The sequence below is a fragment of the Glycine max genome, chromosome 14 (assembly GCF_000004515.6).
Source record: "Glycine max cultivar Williams 82 chromosome 14, Glycine_max_v4.0, whole genome shotgun sequence".
In the NCBI taxonomy this organism is placed as follows: domain Eukaryota; kingdom Viridiplantae; phylum Streptophyta; class Magnoliopsida; order Fabales; family Fabaceae; genus Glycine; species Glycine max.
In genome coordinates, this window is record NC_038250.2 from 28,956,477 (window position 1) to 28,975,490 (window position 19,014).

A 19,014-nucleotide genomic window follows, 5' to 3' on the forward strand; every position below is an offset into this window, starting at 1 on the left:
CAACCAAACCATATTGTCATTTTCAAACATTAGTTAGCCATACAAATTTTTACAAATTACAACTAGCACAAAATTCGAAGAGAAATTGTACTAACAAAAATCCGTCCATGGCCACTAAGGGATGATTGTAACAACCGAGTGAGCTTTGAATCTCGATAAGGAATATGAGTTGCATTTTCATCTGTTAATTTAGCAATCACCTGCAATGCAGAAATAAGATAGAGAAATTTAATTACTTCACTTAACAAAATTTGAGAATGGGAATGTTACACACCATAACAACATCAGTGCATCCATGAATAGTTCTTTAATTGTAGAGCAAACTACAAGCTGGCAGCATAGCATAATAATATAAATGCAACCAAGATGAGTATGTAACATCCCATTTTTCATAAAATAAATTAAAAATAATTTTATTTAAAATAAATAGAATTTTAGGAAAATAATAAGCTTTTTGTAATTAAATAAATAAGAGAAATAGTTTTATTGATTAAAATAATAGTTTTTAGGTAAATAAAATAAATATATGTTTTTAGAAAAAAATATTTTATTTATTCTTTTGATAAAAAATAAAATAGAGTTCATTTTTATAAAATAAATAAATAAAGAAAAATAAAGTAAATAAAAGGTACATAGTACCCTAGCTATAAATAGAGACGTAATAGGTCACTCTTTATATTTACAATATGTCTCTACTTTCTCTCTTCCTCTCAAATCCGTTCTCTCTTCTTCCTTTTTCAAAATCCTCTCTTTTTCCCACATACACTCAAACCTGTGTCAGTAAAACGACGATCCGGGACTCGTTAATCGTTGGATCATAGTGAAATTTGAAGTGTGGTTCAGAACTTATTTTCTCACACACCTACCGGTGGGATTTCCGAGATAATGTCTATGGTGGAAGAAATATCCCTCGCACTGAGCTTTCTCTTTTCCCGCAAACACCCAAAACCTGTCCTAGTAAAACTACGATCCCGGACTCGTCAACCGTTGGATCGTCGTGAAATTTGGACACCATCTTTGAAACCCATTTTCACACATCCCCAACATTGGGATTTGCGAAATAATGTTTGTGGTGAGAGAAACTTTGCTCTCACGGGGATAGTGGAATGAAGACTTCAATCTTTTCTCCTTCTCTCTAATGCTTGGAGACCCTAGAAGAACAACTAGAGGAAAGCTTGAGAAATCTCAAGAAACTGCTAGAGATGCCGTTATCGTTGCTGGAATATACACGTGAGTCCACTTAGAGGTAAGGGATGAGTTTATCATAATTGGAGTTAGAATGAACATGTGTAGGGATCCTTAAAATATTAAATTGAGGTTTATTTTGTGATGTTTATTTAATTATATTTTTTCCTTTACGATTATAAATACGATATTGTTGTGTTTGATGGACCAATTAATGTCCTGATGCGAATTAGTGGATAAAATTAAGTGCTCTTAGTATTTTCGTGTTTTTGACCTATGATTTTGATTCATTGATTTTGATATAATTGTGTGAAATTGTTTGAAGGGTTTTACTCCTCATGTGAGAAACATTTTTGTATAATTTGTTTGTATTTTAGACAAGATTTTACTGGATTAGCATGATAAATTATTATATTGGGATCATGAAATTGTGATTGAAAATATGAGTAAGTGATAAATTGGATATGTGATAAATTGTGAGATACCCGTGTATTGAGATATTGTATGTATTGAGTTGAACTACAAATGGTGCAATCATACAATTGTAAGACCCTTTAAAGGCGATGAGTTTTTGTGCGATGAGTATTGTGATGGTATCCACTATGGGAACCCAGCGAGTTGAATCACTTTGAGGTGCAACGAGTTAAAATGATTTTGAAAACAATTGAGTAGTTGTGTGTCTTGCATAGTTTATAGGTAAAGTCTATGTGTGTGTCATGTATATGATTCATGACGTGTGATAATATGTTGCTTTGGAATTATACCATTTTGATTGAGATTGAGTGTATGTGATAAATTGAGTATGTATTGAATTTGAATATACATGTGTATTGAGATGTTATATGCATTGAGTTATTAGCTATGAACTATACAGTCACACGACTGTGAGACCTTTTAAGGGTGACGAGTTAATGCGTGACGAGTATTGTGATGGAAACCACTTTGGGGACCCGACGAGTTTAATCACAAGCGCAACCAGACAAAATTATTGAGAACAATTGAGGAGTCGTGTGTTTTGTACAGTGCATAGATAGAGTATGTGTGCTAAAATATTTTCTGGGTTGGACCTGAATCAAGAGGGAGAGACCCCGATGAACTCTTTGATGGATCAAGTGGCCTCGGATTAATTAAGAAGGGGGGGTTGAATTAATTATTAATGTACCTTGACAAATTAAAACTTATCCTTCTTAATGTTACTAGATTCAATTAGGCTTTACTACTAAGTTATGTAACTTAAACAAAAGTAAAGCGTAAAAGTAAAGTACACAACGGAAATTAAAAAGTGTAGGGAAGAAGAAGACAAACACAAGAATTTTATACTAGTTCGGCAACAACCCGTGCCTACATCCAGTCCCCAAGCAACCACCGGTTCTTAAGATTTATTTCAACCCTGTAAAATCCTTTACTAGCAAAGATCCACAAGGGATGTACCCTCCCTTGTTCTCTTTGAACAACCAAGTGGATGTACCCTCCACTTGAACTGATCCACAAGAGATGTATCCTCTCTTGTTCTCAGTTACAACAACCCAAGTAGATGTACCCTCAACTTGTACCACAAAGGATGTACCCTCCAATGTGTTAAGACAAAGAATTCTCAGGCGGTTAGTCCTTTGAAATCTTTTGTTTAAGGGAAAGGGAAGAATCAAAAGAATTCTCAGGCAGTTAATCCTTTGAATTCTCTTGGAAAGGTAGAAGGGAGACACAAAAGAATTCAGGCGGTTAGTCCCTCTATTCTTTTGGAAAAGGGAGAAGAGAGACACAAAAAGAATTCATGCGATTAGTCCTTGTTGAATTCTTTTTGGCAAAGGGAGAAGAGAATGAAAAAATATAACACACTTTTGTTTTCTGCAGAATTTTCACTTGCAGAAGAACAAGGTTTGGAAAACAGAAAACTTAGAAAGCTTTTTGGCAAAGGAAGAAGAAGAAAGATGAGTAGGAAATCTTCCCTTGTGAAGTCTTCTTGATTTCTTCTCTTGAATCTTGAATTCATCTTCTCTTGATTCTTGAAATCAAACTTCTCATGAATCTTGAATCTTCTTGATTTCTTCTCATGAAACTTGAAATTAATCTTGATCTTGAACTTGTTGACTCAATCTTGAAATCATTCTCTTGGGCTTTTTGTCATCATCAAAACTACTTGAATCAACTTGATTCATCATCATGAAGCTTTCTTCTATAGCAAATTCAGCTAAAAACTTTTTGAAATCAAATTTTATCACTGGTAATTGATTATAGGAAACTGGTAATCGATTACCAAAGAGTAAATACTCTGGTAACTTAGAAAATTTGAGAAAACTCTTGTGTAAAACAAAATTGTGCTATGTTTGGTTTTTGAAAAATCCTTTTCAATACTTCCCTTGTGAAGTCTTCTTGATTTCTTCTCTTGAATCTTGAATTCATCTTCTCTTGAATCTTGAAATCAAACTTCTCATGAATCTTGAATCTTCTTGATTTCTTCTCATGAAACTTGAAATTAATCTTGATCTTGAACTTGTTGACTCAATCTTGAAATCATTCTCTTGGGCTTTTTGTCATCATCAAAACTACTTGAATCAACTTGATTCATCATCATGAAGCTTTCTTCTACGGCAAATTCAGCTAAAAACTTTTTGAAATCAAATTTTATCACTGGTAATTGATTATAGGAAACTGGTAATCGATTACCAGAGAGTAAATACTCTGGTAACTTAGAAAATTTGAGAAAACTCTTGTGTAAAACAAAATTGTGTTATGTTTGGTTTTTGAAAAATCCTTTTCAATACTTCCCTTGTGAAGTCTTCTTGATTTCTTCTCTTGAATCTTGAATTCATCTTCTCTTGAATCTTGAAATCAAACTTCTCATGAATCTTGAATCTTCTTGATTTCTTCTCATGAAACTTGAAATTAATCTTGATCTTGAACTTGTTGACTCAATCTTGAAATCATTCTCTTGGGCTTTTTGTCATCATCAAAACTACTTGAATCAACTTGATTCATCATCATGAAGCTTTCTTCTACGGCAAATTCAGCTAAAAACTTTTTGAAATCAAATTTTATCACTGGTAATTGATTATAGGAAACTGGTAATCGATTACCAGAGAGTAAATACTCTGGTAACTTAGAAAATTTGAGAAAACTCTTGTGTAAAACAAAATTGTGTTATGTTTGGTTTTTGAAAAATCCTTTTCAATACTTCCCTTGTGAATTCTTGACTTGTTGCTTCTTGATTTCTTCTCTTGAATCTTGATTCAAACCCCCCCCCCTTCTTAAAATTTCTGAGGCCACTTGTCCAACACTATGTTGATCCCATATGGTTGGAGTGTTCTCACAAAATAGAGTGACCCTGACTATTCTCCCTATGATTGTACCTAGTGAGAGTAACCTGACTTACCAGTGTGTGGTCTATCTTGTCATGTATTCCTAGGCACCCGACAAGGTTTTTCATTAACATGGTACCACATTGCATATAAGATTGAGTTTTAATATATTTGTTGCATAACGCTTGTGTATTGATCGATATTGATTGGTTGAGTGATATTTTGTTTGATCCTTGAGTATGTAAATGATGTGAAAATGAATGAGACCTGTTGTGTTGAGATGTGATGTTACGCGACAAGTGGTGGAATGACATGAGTTGTGCTTAAGTAAGTTGTATTTCATTTATGTGTGTGTGTGTGTGTGTGTGTGTGTGTGTGTGTGTGTGTGTGTGTGTGTGTGTGGTTTCTCTCTATTAGTTAGGAATTTGATAACTCATTCCCCATGTGCTATTTGTGTTTGGTACTGTGATAATCTCGAACTTTGTGTTTGTGTGAGCAGATGGTTAGGTGGATGACTTTGGAGAATCTCGTGCTAGAGGACGCTGGAACACAATGCTCTAATAGGATGTGACATTGGGGATGAGTTTTATTTTAATTACATAATGTTATTTTATTTTATTTTACCTCATTAATTTAACAAAATTTCTTTTTTAAACTTTGACAATCTTGTTCTGAGCCGAATATGCTTTTAATAAGTTTTATTTGATAATAGTGAAGTGAATGTGAACCTTTTACCCACGTGAATTTATTTATCAGTATTTTTATATGCTTTGTTTATTTATATGTATGTCGGAATAGAGGGTGTCACATAGTCACTTATAGCCTTATGGTATAGATTTACTGCACTTATAGTGATGCCCTCCAAACTATTGTTAAGAGATGAAGGGACTCATTAAATCAATCACAGTGTATAGGGGCAAATATAGATTTTTAAAGGCTAAGAAATGATTGATGAAGAAAATCAAACATAAAACTCAAGAACAAATTATTACCAAAGCTATTTCTGAAGAGGGAAAGAAATTGTTATATTAAATAGGCAACTAACCTCAAGAGTAAACATTTGAAATGACTACAATGATATTGTGCACAAAACAAAGGAAGAGAAAAACTAACATTTAAAACTAGGATAACAGCTAGTAAAAGGAGTTCAAAAAAATTTAAGACAATCACAAATTTAGTATAATATTACCGTTCCAAGGGTAAGCAAGCTTTTATTAATATAAGAACCTTCTTTCCTCCGCAAACCAGTTGTTTCGGTTTTAGAACTTTCAGACCCTGCAAGATCAATTAAGTGCTGGAAAAGCAGGGAAGAGCTTTTAGAAGTGTAATAAACAAAATGCTGGAGACATTTATTAGAGCAATATAGTAATGAATAATCCCAGTCTTATGAGTATTACCAAGTGGGACAATGTCACATCCTCTTCCCCTATATTCTCACCTCGCGAATTGCTTTCAACAGTCTGAAAGAAATAATGTAATCAGTAAAGTAGCATGAGCCATATAAAGAAATAGAAACAACCAAAAAGTACAACCCAGTAAGTAATGATTGATGAAAACACATTCTTAATGATGCCGTTTAACATATAGCTACTCATCCAATTAATTTTATGTTATATCATAGTTGTGTGATGTCTTGTTTCCTGTGAATTTTTAAATATCTCATGTTCATGTATGTGCACTACCATATCTGCGCTTTCCTCTCTATTGCCACCATTTCACCATCTTCTGATCAATTATTCAGAAAACAGGTGTTGGCATTGAGTCCAGAGGCTACAAAATAGATAAGAGGTAGAAGATGACTATAAATCCAACCACATTCACCTATGTTCAGTTGCTACTGCTAGAATACAATGTTAATGTATCAAGACATATATTCTAAATTTCTAACAAGGACTTTTGGTAACAAATAGAAAATTATATTATTAGCAAACCATCAAATGTTGAACACATTTTAAATCTAATCCCACTAAACTGGATTTTGGAGTGTTAAATGACAAAGAAGCATGTATTAAAATATAAAACATATGGAGATTATCTTGACATACCAAGGTGAAAATAGTGTGGCTTCGACTGTTGACTAGATTGAAATTATTTGAACCGACATGTCTATGCTCTACATTATTTCAAAAACTAGACATTAAAATGCATGAATTAGAAGAAATAAGCATCTAAGTGATCTAACAAATCAAGACCAAAGAAAATGTAACAACCATAAATAACTCTTAGAAGGTCATAAAATCTGCAGTAGGCAGGAAATTTAAGTACAAAAGATGGTCATGCTTCAGTTGGAGCACAATGTAAAGCATTGTAAAGGAAAATCTTAGAAATGAATGCTACCAATGGTTTAAAATGAGAAGAAAGGGAAGGCAAACATAAAGTTTATTATACCTTCACCTGTAGCAATCAAAGAAAGGGCATGAGCAGGGGATAGCACAACTTCCTCTTTGATTCCTTCTACATAAGTACCATATCACCATTATATATACCTTGTAGTCTCATTATAAGATTCAATTAAAATACATATCAAGCCTTCTTTATGCAATGTCTAAGATAAGAAAAATAACAACCAATAGACGTTTATGCATACCAAAGAAGAGCTAGCAACACACTCTATTTAACACTCTTCATTATTGGGTGAGTACCAAATATGGCTAGCTTCAAGCTATTACAACTTTAGTAATGTCTATAAGAATTTGGTTTTAGGTAAAGTATGTGATAGGTAATAAGTTCTATTCTACTGTAATACTAAAGATAAATTTGTAATGAAATTTCTATCTGCCTCTTTTATTCATAATCAGTGGTATTTGTAGGATAACAACAACAAGATGAGCACGACCACTCAATGGCCAGTTGCACTAGAAGACAAGCACAAGAAATTTAGCAAAACGAAATTTAGCAACAACATAACAGAATTGGGAATATTCTTGAGGGAATATCCTTCAACTGCTGGAGGTAGGCTACACGAAGTCCTGGAGCTAAGTGGGCTTCCTTGATGTTCTCTTGGTCCTGCTATGGGTCTGTCCTGTATTGCTATCAACACCCTCCTCTAGGAAAACAACCTTTTCCTCAAGGTTGTGGATTGTGGACAAAATGTCCCAACATTTCCAGGTTGTGTCCTCTAGCGGTAAGCCTAGCCACAGGACCAAAACCAGCTTGGATGCGGGTGTAGTAGTGTTGTCCCATTTCCAATCTAGGATATATAAAGGCTCAATCACCGGGTGGTTGTCAGAATTTGTAGGGGGAATGGTATCAACAGTCACAGGGAGTACCATGATGTAGGTTCAGCAAGGAGACATGAAACACCAAGTGGATTTTGGTAGAGTCCGGCAGCTGGAATCGATAAGCCACAGGGCCGACACATTCCAGGATCCAGAAGGGACCATAAAACCACTTGGACAACTTAGGGTAAGTTGACCGGAGTGATGTTTGGCGGTAAGGACAAAGGCGTACGTAGACCTAATCACCCGCTGAATACGAAACATCTTGGCGGTGGGAGTCTGCAACCTACTTCATTGCGTCCTGGGCCTTAGCCAAACGGCGTTGCTGTGTGGTGTGGAGCTATGTTCGTGATGCAATTAGAGAATCGGCCGCCTCGACCGAGAAAGTTCCTTGTAGGTACTGAGCTATGGAAGGAGGTGGTTTTTCGTAAATGGCAATAAACCAGTGGCAGAGTGAATCGCGGTGTTATATGACCATTCCGCTAGAGAAAGAAAGGCAGACCACTACAACAGATCTGTCTTGAACAAAAGAGCAAAGGTATTGCTAAAGCACTTTGTTCAAGACCTTGGTTTGGTCGTCAATTTCTGATTGGTACGAGGTGCTCATCTTTAGTTTGCTTCCACTCAACCGGAAAAGCTCTTGCTAGAACTTGCTTATAAACAGTGGGTCCCTGTTGGATAAGAGACTGTGAGGGAAGTCATGTAATTTGCACACTATATCAATGAATAAAATAGCAACTTTGTACGCTGTGTGTTTCGGGTGGTAAGACACCAAAATGGGCTCCCCTAGAGAATCTATCAACTACCACTAAAATGGTATTGAAACCATGGGATTGAGGGAGACTAGTGATAAAGTCGAGGGAAAGGTCCTCCCAAATCGTAGAGGGAATTGGAAGAGGCTGAAGGAGACCGGCCGATTTTTTGGTCTCGTATTTCTTCTGTTGACAGATGAGGCATTGGGATACATAACGGTGGACATCATCCATCATTCCAGTCCAGAAGAAATTTTGTTGGAGCCGTTGCAGGGTTTTTGCAATTCCCATGTGGCCGCCCAAAGGGGTGGAATGGAATTCCCCAAACAATATGGAAGTGAAGGGGCTGTTTGAGGGAAGCCGAATTTTTCCTTGAAAGAAGATTAGCTCATTTGTTATTGTAAAACATGGGTGTGCATCGAGCTAGTGTTAGACATTGTGTATTAAATCTCTGAACTCAACATTGTCTCAAAGTAAGCAATGTAGTTGGTCCAAGAAAGCAAAATTCAGAAGAGATAAAGACCAACATTGACTGCTAGGGTTGGGAATGTGTGATAATGCGTCGGTCGTGACATTGCCAGAACTTGGCCGGTATTGGATCGAGTAATCATAGCCCAACAACTTGGATAAATAAGTCTATTGCTCCGGTGTCTAGATGACTTGTGACTTGAGCTCTTTTAAGCTTTTGTGGTTAGTGATGACGACAATAGGATGACCCAAGAGGTAGTGTCTCCACTTGCGGGTCGTGGATGTGATAACATGCAATTCGCGGACATATGTGGAAGCCTGCTGCAGTCGAGGACAAAAGAGTTTGCTATAGAACACGATGGGGTGTCATTGCTGGAGGAGAACTGCTCCCATGGATGAGCCGGACACGTCGGATTCAAGAGTAAAAGGAAAATCAAAATCAGGGGATGCCAGTACCGAAATCATCATAGCCTATTTAAGCTTGTTGGGCCTTCATGGACCAAGAGAATCGGTCTTTCCTCAAAAGTGAATTTAATGGTCCCGAAATCAGAGCGTAGTCGTGGATGAAATGGCCACTCCCTCATGGATGTAATCTTGGCAAGGTCTGGGGCAAAGCTGGAAGCTGACACAATGTGTCTGAGGTATTGGAGAGTCTTTCTGGAAAACAAACACTTCAAACCTTGCAAGTGGAATTGTTCCCAGGATAAGGTGGTAAAAACTACCTCCTAAGGGATTAAATGAGAATCCAATGAAGGACTGTAAATCAGAATGTCATCAAAAAGTACCAAAACAAATTTCTGTAAGAAAGGTTTGAGGAGTTCATTCATGGTAGCTTGGAAAGTGGCCAACACATTACAGAGCCCAAATGGCATTACCTTGTACTCATAATGCCCCTAATGTGTGCGAAATGTCATTTTATGCATGTCTTCCTCCACCATGCGTATTTGGTGAAAACCCTAGCAAAGATCAAGTTTGGAAAACCACGAGGACTTGCCTAATTCGTCCAGCAGTTCATTTATTGTAGGCATGGGAAACCTGTCCTTCACTGTGATCACATTCAGTGCACGATAATACACACAAAACCTCCAGTTGTTGTCTTTCTTCTTAACCAGAAGGACTGGGGAGGAGAAAGGGCTCTGGCTTAATTGGATCAAGCTAGCATCAAGTATAGTAGACACCTAGTTTTTGAGCTCTGTTTTCTGACAATGAGGATAACGGTATGGTCTGATATTGACTGGGTTCGAGCCGGGAAAAAGGTGAATGTGGTGAGTGATCGAACGTGATGGTGGTAAATTGGTTGGTTCTTGAAATAGGGGAGTGAAACAAGAGACGAGGTTGGTAATAGAGGAAGGAAGAGGGACATCGCCTGGAAGGGAAGGGGATGATGGGATGTGGGTCGGTTCGGCTATGGGTGAAAGATGGAACAAGGCCGAGATGCTCTGGGTATGAAACAGGTGTCTAACTTGTTAGGCTGAAGCAAGCGCTGGCCTAAAAGGGACATCAGCGTGCAACTGGACGGGAAGGCCCAATTGGGAGAAAGACATAATGAAGGAGGCGTAGTCAGTAGTCATCGGGCCCATCTATTTAAGCCATTGGACGCCCAAGACTATGTTAGCGCCGCTAAAGGTTAGGACATACAAATCAGAGATGAAGGTATGGCCCTAGATTCTGATAGGCACCTGGGGACATACGGAGCTGCAATCGAGGACCTCGCCATTGCCAACCATAATCTAAAAGGGGGTTATCGGAGAGGAAGCAAGTTCGAGGAATTTGGCAATCCTGGTTTGCACGAAATTATGGGTACTACCATCGTCAACCAAAATCGTGACACGGTGGTGGTTGATATACCCGTATACGCAAACTGTCTCGAGTGTCAACATTCCCAACAAGGCATTGAGGCTTAAATGAGGAGGGTCTCTGGGAAGTGGTGTTGGAGTAGGTAACACATCTGGTGATTCAGAATTAGGTGACGAATAAGGATTGTCACTGTCATCATTATCAATAAATAGTTGAATGTGAGGCTTGCAATGGTGACCCATCGTCCACTTATCATCACAGTGGTAACAGAGACCCTTGTCTCTGTGAACCGCAATTTCCTCCGATGAAAGGCATTTGACGGGGACTCTGGGTGAACGAGGAGGGGTTGGTCGAGACGAAGTAGGTTGCGGAGGAAAATACGAGCCACGACCGGCACAACGACGATCGTGCAACTTATCTTCCTAAAGCTTGGCCAAAGCAACAACCTGGGGAAGCGACAAGGGCTGAAGGGCTTGAACCTCACAGCGAAGCTCGGGAGTTATGCCAGAGATGAAAGAACTTAGCAGAAATGGCAGAGCGAGGTCAATACGAGCTCTGCCGGCTTGAACCTCACGGAGGAGGGGTTGGTTAAGATAGAGTAGGTTGCGGAGGAAAATATGAGCCACGACCAACATGATGGTGATTGTGCAACTTATCTTCCTAAAGCTTGGCCAAAGCAGCGACCTAGGGAAGCGATAGGGGTTGAAGGGCTTGAACCTCACGATAGAGCTCAGGAGTTATGCCAGAGATGAAGCAGCTTAGCAGAAATGTCAGAGTGAGGTCAACAATTCAGTTTACAAGCCTTTCAAACTCAGTGAGGCAATCGTTCACCGAACCTCGCTATTGCACTTTGAAAAGAGCACCATGAGGGTCATCATAGTATAACGATGCGAATATGGACTCGAGAACCTGCAACATGGCAGTCCATGATGTAAGGAAGCCATTTTTGGACATCCATTGCTACCAACAGAGGGCGGGACCCTCCATGTAGAAGGATGCGACGGTCATCCTTTTGTTGTCGGGCACACCTTGATAATCGAAAAATTGGCTGATTTTAAAAATCCATCCCAATGGATCCTAACCATCAAATCGTGGAACATCTAGCTTCATATGAGGCTGGCTGGGTGGAGGTGAAGGTAGGGACGGTGACGGAGGGGATTTCGGAGCGGGTGGGGCCATGGTTAGGGTAGTCAATCATTCTATGATGGAATCAATTTTGCTGTTGATGGCAGTTTAGGCCGGGACAGAGAAGCGTGGTACGGGTGAGGGTGTTTTGGCCCTGAGTCAAGCGTGCCACTGCTTCTTCAAGATGATCCATGGTGGTCTAGCGGGTGTTATGCTAGGGCATGATGGAGAAGGCAGGTCAGACCAAATTGATAGGTAATAAGTTCTATACTACTGTAATACTAAAGATAAAATTGTAATGAAATTTCTCTCTGCCTCTTTTATTCATAATCAATGGTATTTATAGGATAACAGCAGCAAGATGAGCACGGTCACTCAAAGGCCAGCTGCACTAGAAGACAAGCACCAGGAATTTAGCAAACCAGAACTCTGCAACAACATAACAGAATTGGGAAAATATCAGTAGTTGTTATAACCAACTGCTGAGGGAATATTCTTTAGCTGCTAGAGGCAAGCTACACAAAGTCCTGGAGGTAAGTGGGCTTCTTTGATGTTCTCTTGGGCCTGCTATGGGTTTGTCTTGTATTGCAATCATTATAGTTTAATGTTGATATCGAATTGAATCGAGATCTCTTTCGGAAGAATTAGGATTGCTTTGGAAATTATGTTCTTTCTAGAATTAGAAGTGCATGGACCTTACAACTTTTAGAACTAAGGTAGTCACAATCATATTAGAATACACCATACTGATATGATATCCTACTATTTAGAGTCTCAATTCTCTCTTATCCCCCTTCCTTATTTAAACCTTATAATTCCAACAAGCAAACACTCAGACATTCAGAGTTGAAGAGAAATTCATCCTGTACAATTCACCGAGTGAAGTTTTTTACAATGAGAACAAGGAGCTAACAACATACTGTGCTTTAAGAAAAGGAAAGGAAAGCCAAAAGATTGTTGGATAAGCTATTGCTGACAAGAAAAAGAGAAAATAAATAATGATAGTATGACCCGTTCTTGACTTCCAATATTAAGCAATAAATATAAATACCTGAGCATCCTCTTGGATTCTTAGATTCTGCCCAGTTGGATTCAGCAAGTCATTAATGACCTACAAATGGAGCACATGAAATTGAAAAGTGATACTCATTAAGATATAGGTACAGATACATATGACCAAGGATAGATGATAGATTCATGTCTGTAGGCCTCATCTACATAGAAATTTGAGGGAAGGGAAGCAAAAAATAAAATAAATAGTTCCAAAAATCAGGCTCGTACTTGCAAGTCAAATTGAAGACATTGAGCCAAAAGATAGTAGTATTTGAAATAATTTCTTTTTTAAAGCACGCCTTCTTATGCTTATTGTTATAAATTAAACAGATACTACACAATGGTATTGAAAAGAAAGGAACACCTAGGCTAATCAAGAGTGTTTAGAGAAGATGAGAGAATTATTGAGAGATAAGTTTTTTATGTATTGTTTCATTATCAATGGCGTTAGTTACAAGCCTTATAAAGGCTATTACACTTCCACTAATCACATAGGGAATTCTATTATGAGAAGTAACAAAATTACATAACTCCTAACAATCTCTCCCTTCCCAAAAATACAAGAGAGAAAACAGAAACAATTGTTTAAGGTAAAACCAATTCTAACAATTCTCCACCTTGGTTTAAACCTTCAACTATCTACACTATTTGCATAATCTGTATACAATGAAGAAACTTAGGTCCAGGTAGAGCCTTAGTCAAAGCATCTGCTGGGTTATGATCGGTGCTAATCTTCTCTAAGTTCACCTCCCCACTTTCAATGATTTCTCTCACAAGTGAAACTTGACATCTATGTGCTTAGTCCTCTCATGGAATGTTTGATTTTTAGCCAAATATATGCCACTTTGGTTGTCGCAATAGACCTTAGCACCTCCTTTCTGAGCCTGTAAACTCGTTGTCATTCCTTTCATCCATATTGCCTCTTTCACTGCCTCAGTCACAACAATGAACTCTGCTTCCGTTGTGGACAATGAGACCACCTTTTGCAATTTGCATTTCCAGCTAACAGTGTTTCCACAGAACTGAAACACATATTTTGTTAATGACTTGCTAGTATCAATGTGTCCAGCATAATCTGGGTCAACAAATCCTGTCACATTCCCTGCACTTTCTTCATTTTCTTATACAGCAATCCAGCTTCAATGGATCCCTTCAAGTACCTTAGGATCCACTTCAAAGCCTCCCAATGTAGTTTTCCTAGTTTCCCCATGTATCTACTGACTAGACTTATTGAGTAGGCTAGATCAGGCCTTGTTCATATCATTACATACATCAAGTTCTCTATTGCATTTGCATATGGTACATTCTTCATATATTCTGGCTTGGACTTCTCCATATTGAACTTCTTCAGCACTTTGGCTATATAGCTCTTCTGATTAACAATCAAGATATCCTTGGTTCTATCCCTCAGGATCTCCATTCCTAGAATCTTATTAGCAGGCCCTATATCCTTCATTTTAAACTCACCCTTAAGCATTTCTTTCACCTTTACAATCTCCACTTTGCTTTTGCAAACTATCAACATGACATAACTTTTGAATCCATTCTCCATAATGAAGGTGTCAAACCTTTTGTACCACTGCCTAGGAGATTGTTTGAGGCCATAGAGTGACCTCTTTAACAAACACACCTTGTTCTCATCACCTTTTTTGATGAATCCCTCTAGTTGAGTCATATGAATCTTCTCATCCAGTTCTCCATGTAGAAAGGTTGTTCTCACATCTAATTGTTCCAATTCTAGATAGTTTTGAGCTACTAGTGCAAGTATCATTCTAATTGAAGAATGTTTTACAACTGGTGAAAATACCTCATTGTAGTTAACTCCTTCCCTCTGAGGGAACCCTTTTACAACTAGTCTTGCCTTGAACCTTGTTTTTTCAATCCTTGCAATTTCTTCCTTCAATTTAAAGATCCACTTGCAGTTGACCAGTCTAGTCCCTTTCGGTTTCTCCACCAAAACCCAAGTGTCATTCTTCTAAAGTGAACAGATTTCTTCATACATAGCAGTAATCCAATTTTGAGATTGATTGCTCTTGATGACTTCAACATAATTCCTAGGCTCATCAGTCTCAATTTCTTCTGCTACATTCAGTGCAAAAGCAACCATGTCAGCATAGCCAAACATTATTGGTGGGTTAATGACTCTTTTTTCCCTATCTCTGGCCAATTTATAGTTCTGTAGATCAGGTTGAGTCTGTGCAGGCTCATTCTTCTGATTCTTAACTTTGATCTCTAGTCTTAGTCTTTCTTGTACTGGCTCTACCTCCTTCAGAACACTATCATAAGTGTTTGATCCTAATTGTTGATCTATTGAGGCCTTCCTTGTGTAATACATCTTAGATTCCGTGAACACAACATCTCTACTGATCAGAACTTGAGGCTGGCCCTTCTCCATACACCACAGCCTATAACCCTTGAACCCTTGAGGATATCCTAGGAACATACACTTCAGAGCCCTTGGTTCTAGTTTTCCCTGCCTTACACACAACCAAAGGTCAAAGATTTCGAGGGTAACCACTCCACTTTTCTTCTGGAGTTTTCTTATCAATAACAGTGGATGGACTTTTGTTTATTAAGTAAGCTATGGTCATCAAAGCTTCAGCCCGGAAATGTGCAAAACAGTTTGCATCAAATATAATGCATCTGACCCTCTCCATAATGATTCGGTTCATCCTTTTGGCCAGTCCATTCTGTTGGGGAGTGTGTGACACCCTCTACCCCATACATATATGTACTAATAATAAAAGGAACAAGAATTCACAATTAATTAATTATTTTTAAAACACATTTAGTTACAAGCCTTTCAAAAGGGTAAAAGGCTCACATTCACTTTTCTAACATCATAATAAAACTTGTCCAAATAAATAATAAATCATCTTGGCTCAAAATAAGGTCTTCCAAGACTTCATGAAATTAATATAGAAACCTATACCCCAAATGTCACATCCTATCAAAGCATTGTGTTCCTGTGTCCTCTAGCATGAGGTTCTTCATAGTCATCCACCTAATCATCTGCTCCCACGAACACAAGGTTCAAGATCATCACAGGATCCAAACACAAATAGCACACGAGGAGTGAGTTATCACATTCCTAGCTAATAGAGAAACAAAACAACTAGATATACATATCATATAAATAAGATACAACTTAATCATAACTCATGTAATTCCACCACTGTCATTTAAAATTCACTTTTCAATCATCAATCACATTACACATGAATCACACAATCCGATCAAGACATAATAACACATCAATTTCATAATAAACAATTAGCAAGCGTTATGCAACAATTATGCTAAGACTCAAGCCTATATATGCAATATGGTACCATGTCAGTAAAAAACCACCATGGGGCGTTTAGGAGTACATAACAAGACACACCATAAAATGAGTATGTCAGGTCACTCTCACTAAGTAAAATCATAGGGAGACCAGTCAGGGTCACGCTGTTTTGCAAGAATGCTCCAACCATGTGGGATCGGCACAGGCTTAAAAGAGCACTTAAACCGGGTGTATTTACCCCCAAGGCCTACACTCCGAATAGTCCGTTAGAGCCTCTCCCTCCTAATTCAGGTCCAACCCCTAAAACAATTTTTGCATACAGACACTGCTCATGAATTATACAATACCCACGACCTCATACTCGTATTTTAAACACGTTCAATACATTGCACTACAATTTAACACTAGTTCCTAACTAGGAACCTACACTTTCTCTTTAACACTGCGCATAAACATTTTTCTCAATATAAACACTGGTCGGGTTATTGTATAATTCACAACTTACAACACAATTATTGTCACATCAAGTATTAAACACTCACACGTATTCACAACTAAGACTCATGTTCACAATTTCACATCTCATAACGGTACAATCCACCATCACATATTTACATGTATCTCACAAATTAACACATGTTCAACTTTGCACTTATACTCAATCTCAATAACAATATTATAATCTCAAAGCAACATTGTTGGACCAGCGGCCTCAATAACTTAAGAGGGATAGGCTTAGAATGCAGAAGAAGTAGCAATCAATTTAATAATGTTCTTTAAACATGCAAGACAAAATTGATTGCAACAAAATAAATGAGATAAGGGAAGAGAGAATGCAAACACAGTTTTATACTGGTTCGGCAAAGTCCGTGCCTATATCCAGTACTCAAGCAACCCCTTTGAGATTTTCCTTTCTCTTTGTAAAACTCTTTTACAAAGTCTGAACCACACAGGGACAACCCATCTCTTGTATTCAGGAATTCTTACAACTTAAGAGACCCTCGGTCCCTTAAGCAATCTCTTTGTATAAGAAGAAAGAAGAGGAATTCTCTCTTGAAGAGAAGGATATTACAATTTTTGGATCAAGTGGTATCAGAGCAGGTTTCTTGAGAAAAGTTTCACAACTTCAAGATTCATGGCCTCCTCAAATTCTTTGTTCCCCAAGGGAAACTCCATCCGTAGGCCACCTATCTTTAATGGTGAGGGTTACTACTATTGGAAAACTCGAATGCAAATCTTTATTGAAGCCATAGATTTAAACATTTGGGAAGCAATAGAAATAGGACCTTATGTACCCACCATAGTAGATGCAAGCACAAGCACAACAACAGAAAAACCTAGATATAAATGGATTGAAGAGGATAGAAGAAGAATCCAATATAATTTTAAAGCCAAAAACATTATTACTTCTGCCCTAGGAATAGATAAATATTTTAGAGTGTCAAACTGTTCAAATGCAAAGGAGATGTGGGATACTCTCCAACTTACACATGAAGGCACCACTGATGTGAAAAGATCTAGAGTCAACACCCTTACACATGAATATGAATTATTTAGGATGAACACTAATGAGAACATCCAAAGCATGCAGAAAAGATTCACACACATAATCAATCACCTTGCCTCCTTAGGAAAAACCTTTCCTAATGAAGATTTAATTAATAAATTTTTGAGATGCTTAAGTAGGGAATGGCAGCCCAAGGTAACTACCATTTCTGAAAGTAAAGATCTTTCTTCTATGTCTCTTGCCACTCTTTTTGGCAAACTGCAGGAACATGAAATGGAACTTCAACATCTCAACCAAAATGAAGAGACCGAAAAAAGGAAAAAAAGCATATCACTCAAAGCCTCCTCCTCAATGCAAGAAGAAGAAGAAGAAGAAGAAGAAGAAGAATCTGATGATGAAGAGGACTTCTCACTCTTTGTGAAAAAGTTTCATAAATTCGTCAAAAATAGAAGAATGGAGAGACGCCATAACTTCGACAATAGGAAGAGATCTCAAGAAGGTTCCCCAACACTTAAATGCTATAAGTGTAATCGACCCGGTCACATAAAGGCACACTGCCCCACAAATGAATCATGGCCAGAAAAGAATGAGAAGAAAAGCCATGAAGAAAGAAGATCCAAGAAGGCGTATATTGCTTGGGATGACAATGACTCATCCGATGGTTCGGAGAAGGAGATCAATCTTCTATCCAAGGACTATGAAAGTGATGAGAACATTTCTCAAGAAGTTTAAGCAAGAAAAGCAAAAGTCTGACTTCCATCTTTAAAGATCTAAGCACTTAAATCATGAAAAAGGTAACATCAAAACCATTATCTTTTAAATTAAGTTGGTTGAAACTTTCCTTTCAATTAACTTGTTTATATGATGACTAACAAAATTTTATTTGTTTGCCTTGTTTGATTGCTATATTGAGTTTGTGCTCATATGTTTAATTGAGTTATTTTTCTTTCTCGAAGTATGAAGCTTATCATTAAAATCAATCTAAATGGTTGATGATGCCATGATCTATATCTTTCAATTTTTGTATGATTACTTGTATGATATGTTTAAAAGTATTTTATTGATTGCTCATGTTTTTCAAAACTATTATATTCTATTTTCAAATAAAATTATTTTGATATATTAAAACTTTCTATGTTAAACAAAAATTCATCTTGGTAAGTGTTGATATTTTTTTTCCTTAGTTTTTAGAAAAAGTGTCTAGTAATCGATTACCTTCACATGTAATCGATTACAGGCAGTCAGGCTAAGTGTAATCGATTACAACATTCTTGTAATCAATTACAGAGTGTCTGTATCTATAAATTCGAAATTTAAGAAACCGCGA

The 19,014-nt window shown here is 37.5% G+C and overlaps 1 pseudogene; it reads right to left on the bottom strand.

Annotated features, from left to right (window-relative positions):
• LOC100790818 (kinesin-like protein KIN-7C, mitochondrial) overlaps positions 1–19,014 on the bottom strand; it is a 37,022-nt pseudogene that overhangs the window by 6,128 nt on the left and 11,880 nt on the right.